The sequence below is a fragment of the Colobus angolensis genome, unplaced genomic scaffold (assembly GCF_000951035.1).
Source record: "Colobus angolensis palliatus isolate OR3802 unplaced genomic scaffold, Cang.pa_1.0 Scaffold337, whole genome shotgun sequence".
Taxonomy (NCBI): Eukaryota; Metazoa; Chordata; class Mammalia; order Primates; family Cercopithecidae; genus Colobus; species Colobus angolensis.
The window spans coordinates 353,932-358,608 of NW_012116677.1; the positions used below are offsets into that span (position 1 = coordinate 353,932).

General features: G+C 43.5%; 1 protein-coding gene across 1 annotated transcript in view; it reads right to left on the reverse strand.

Moving 5' to 3' along the window:
* The window catches only part of ELOVL7 (ELOVL fatty acid elongase 7), a 97,953-nt gene extending 93,543 nt beyond the window's left edge, over positions 1-4,410 (reverse strand). The window contains exon 1 of the mRNA XM_011952196.1: positions 4,294-4,410. The gene's annotated coding sequence lies outside the window, so the exon portion shown is untranslated. The remainder of the gene's footprint in view (positions 1-4,293) is intronic.
* Between the last annotated feature and the right edge of the window lie 267 nt (positions 4,411-4,677).

The following is a 4,677-nucleotide window of genomic DNA, read 5'->3' on the forward strand; positions in this document are numbered from 1 at the left end:
ACACATATATTTATGATGGGCCAGGCATGATGGCTCATGCCTGTAATCCCAGCACTTTGGGAGGCCGAGGTGAGCGGATCATCACCTGAGTTCAGGAGTTCGAGAATAGACTGGGCAACATGGTGAAACCCCATCTCTACCAAAAATAGATAAATAAAAAATTAGCTGGCCATGGTGGCGTGAGCCTGTAGTCCCAGCTACTCAGGAAGCTAGCAGGAGAATCGCTGAACCCGGGACACAGAAGTTGCAGTGAGCCAAGATTGCACTTTACTGGTCGACAGAGCAAGACTCCATCTCAAAAAAAAAAAAAGAAAGGAAATTACGATGGCATGCCAACTTCTATCATTTACAAAAACAGTGATTTCACTTGCCAGTGTAATAATATGTACTTTTAGAAACCAATTAGAAATAATGGAAATTTCAAATTTTTTGGAAGACCAATGTTATAAAATGCCCAGCTGGTATTAGTTTTCAACTTTTCGTAACTGCCTGGTCAAAACTGGATGAGTCACTGAAACACATATGCTTCTTTCCATGCTATATGATGTATCTTATTGAAATTCTGGCTATTGTCAGTTAAACATGCTAACATTTACCATGGCTCCAGAATTATGTGTTTGGTAAATAGCATCCTACCAGGCCACGTACAATGGCTTACATCTGTAATCCTAGCACTTTGCGAGGCTGAGACAGGAGAATCACTTCAGCCCAGGAGTTCAAGACCAATTTGGGCAACATAGTGAGACTCTGTCTCTATAAAAGATACAAAAAATTAGCCGGGCATGGTGACATGTATCTGTAGTCCCAGCTACTGGGGAGGCTAAAGTGGGCGGATTGCTTGAGTCTGGGGATTGAGACTGCAGAAAGCCACGATTGACTGCAGAAACCCATGCACTCCCGCCTGGGTGACAGAGAGAGACCCTGTCTTGGGGGGGAAAAAAAACCATCCTTCCGTATCTTAAAACTGATAAGCACAAGTGGCACATCATGGAGAATAAACAAATCTCAAAAATTAGAAACAATCCTACTTTCTCAACTTGTCTAGAAATTATTTGCAGATAGAGGCTTTCTTTTATGCTTATTTGAAGACCCTATGGCTGGCTGAATTGTGTGCCCCAAAGAGGATATGCTGAAATCCTAACCCCCAATACCTCACAGTGTCCTATTATTTGGAAATTGAATTTTTACAGATGTTAAAATGAGGTCATACTGGAGTGGGGTGGGCCCTAAATCCAATATGACTGGTGTATTTCTAAGATGGTTATGTGAAGACACAGACACAAAGGGAGAATGCATATGAAGACAGAGGCAGAGATTAGAGTGATGCTGGCACAAGGAATGCCAGAGATTGCTGCTGTCACCAGAACCTAGGAGAAGTGTGGAACAAATTCTCCCTCAGAGCTTTCAGAAGGATTCAACACTGCTGACACCCTAATTTTAGACTTGTAGCCTCCAGAACTGAGACAATAAACTGATGTTTTTTCAAGCTACCTAGTTTGTGGTACTTTGTTATAGCAGCCTGAGGAAACTGATACAACATTTAATAATACTGTTCATGTTTAACTGAATTGCTGTTACTTCATAGAGAGAAAAGTTAGGCAAAATGCATTGATCCTCTTTTTAAAATGGCTTTTAGGAATCTGACAATGTGTACTGAGAACCATAAAAATGACCATACTTGCTGACAAAGTAATTCTACTTCTGGAACAGTATCACTAGGAAACGAGTCCCAATTTGTAAAATGATACAGTTGCAAAGATAAGTATTACTATAACTTAGGTTGTTTATAATTTGTTGCTAATATACTTGTCCAACAATAGAGTTTTAGTTAAGTAAATCACATTATAATTACTAGAATACAAACAATATGAGTTCTGAAAATTACATAAGATGAAAAATGCTTACTGGGTATTATATGGAAAACACAGAATACTAAAAAAAAAAATCCTTTCTTTTTTTGTTTTTTGTTTTTAGACAGTCTCCTTTGTTGCCCAGGCTGGAGTGCAGTGGCATGATCTCAGCTCACTGCGACCTCCGTTCAAGCAATTCTCCTGCCTCAGTCTCCCAAGGAGCTGGGATTACAGGCATGTGCCACCACACCCAGCTAACTTTTGTATTTTTAGTAGAGATGGGGTTTCACCATTTTGGCTAGGCTGGTCTCAAACTCCTGACCTCAGGTGATCCACCTGGCACATCCTTCCAAAGTGCTGGGATTACGGTGTGAACCACCATGCCCAGCCGGAGAATACTAAAATTCTATATGGAGTATGATGTAGGAAAATACGTATAGAAAAAAAGAGAGAGACAAAAGCAACCTGGTTAAATATTCATTGTGGTAGAATTATGCTCAGTGGGTCAGAACTCTCTTCTTGGCTCCCTGATTTTACTCTTTCGGTCCCAATTTCCAGTCTTATTTTCTCCTCTCCTCAAGCCTCTCCATGCACAGCCAATTCTTTCTTGGCAATGCCTCTTGGGAGCAGTCCAGGCTCACTTCACCTTACACAGGTTTTGTGAAAAGATTCCTATTTGGCCTGACTGTAGCCTATCTATGGCCAGAATAACACAGTCATTCTACTGCTGAATACATCTACTGTGTTAATCTGTCCATTTATGTTTTATGCACTTTTATGTGTGTGCTGTTTTTCAATAAAAAGGTTTTTTTTTTTAACTTTCTGTGTTTTCATATTTTGTTTTGTCAAGATAAGGATAAATGGTTCTCCGCTGATTTGCCCTGCTTCATTATACCTCTAAATATAATGTTTCATCGGAACAGCAGGGTACCTGTTTGTGACAACGGAGTGAACACAGGCCTTTGTCTCCTTCATCTACAATGTCTACCAGCTTCTCCACATTTTCCAATGCAAACTCCTTAACATCCTGTAAAACCTGGCTTCAAAATTTCCACCATCATCAAATCTGCCTGATCCGTGCTACCAAAATTTACACTGTATCGTATTCTATATTTATCAAGCAACTACTACTGTAAGGCCTGAAGACTTAATGTCCTAAGTTGTTTGCAATCTTTTTGTGGAAAGCAAACATAAAAGATGATAACAAGTAGTAGAAAAGGGCATATGATGTGTTCAAAGTGGGGAAGAGAGAGAGTGGTGAAGAGAGGATGGGATGGGTGAGACTGATAAAGGCTAGAAGAGACCACGTAAAAATTGGATAGAAGATATTTAACGAATGGGAGAGGAATGGCATGAGACACCGTGGAGACCAGGATAATGGCAGGACCCTTAATGCAAATGAGCATCTAGAGCTGTTTTGGGGAAAAGCCAGTCAAGTCCAAGTAGAATATTATAATGTGCACTGAGAGATGTTACACTAAAACTGAAGAAGACATGGAAAGCACAGAATCTTAAGCCAGATAAATACAGGTGACAGATTAAGCAACAAAGTCCCATAAATCTATTTTTCTTAAAAAAAAAAAAAAAAGCTGGGGGAGCGTGTGGGGATCCTAAACTAGTATAAAGACACATAAGAAGGAAAGGAGGGACCTGAGATTGACAGCCTGGTCAGCGATGCCTGAAACAGCACGGGACTTCAGAAAATAAGGACGAGCAAAGGAACTCTAGGTGAGGCAGTGTAGGACAGTGGTTAACAGCTCCAGTGCTGGAGACAGAACTCCAGAGCTGGAATCTCCAACTGCTGAGATGGGTGTGGCCTTGGGTAAGTTACTTAACCTCTCCGTGCCTCAGTTACCTCATCATTAAAATGAGAATAATATTAATATTTACTTCCCAGGATCGTTGTGAAGATTAAAAGCTTTAATACAAGAACTGACATCAGTGCCTGGTACCTAAACACTGATAAATGTCTGCCACGGGGTGAGGGGTGGATTTTATTTGGTTCTCGGTGACCTTGGGGAGACCAATTTCTGATCAGTAGTACGAAGGGAAACTACAAAGAAAGGGAATTGAATAAGCTGGTGCGCGGTAAGAACGCAGACGCAGCCACCAGGTATCGATGACCCTTTGGGAGCACGTAAGCAATAAAAGCGAGGAATGAAATAAAGGGTAATCCGAGAGCACAGGGTTAAAGTGAATATGCTTTCCAAGGGGAGATCGTAGCAAGAGGGAAAAGACCACTGGCGAGGAACTCGGGTCGCTAAAACTGTTCTTCAGTCGGCGCGGGACTAACTACACAGGGAGTAGGACAGGCGTAAAGACCCGCTCCTTCGCGTCCCGAGTTCCCCAGGGAGCTCCAAAGAGCGCTCTGTCCGCACCGGGTGAAGTTTGAAACACGCTGACTTGAAGGGAGAAAGCCCATTTCCCAACGAACCAACGATACCTGGGACGACAAAACAACAGGCTTTCCTGTTTCCATCTCCGGCACGACCTGTTCCACGGCTCTGTATTCATCAGCCTCCTCCCAGCCAGCAGCAGCCACCGGGACAGGATGCGGCTCGGGGAGCCAAAGTGACAGCGCCCCAAGTTCATCCGGCCGCGGGAGCAAAAAAAAGCGCCCAAAGGGGAAGGAAGGAAACAGAAAGAAAGGGGCTCCGGAATTTGGGGGGCTGGCTAGCGAGACCAGATCCCGGAGCTGGGACAATGACCTCCGCGTCCAAGGTCGAGCAAGTCCTTCTCCCTCCCAGTCCCGCCGGCGAGCACCTCTGCCCCTCCCGCTCCGCAGAGCCGGCGCCGCGCGGGACCCCAGTCGAGGCTCCGCTCCGCA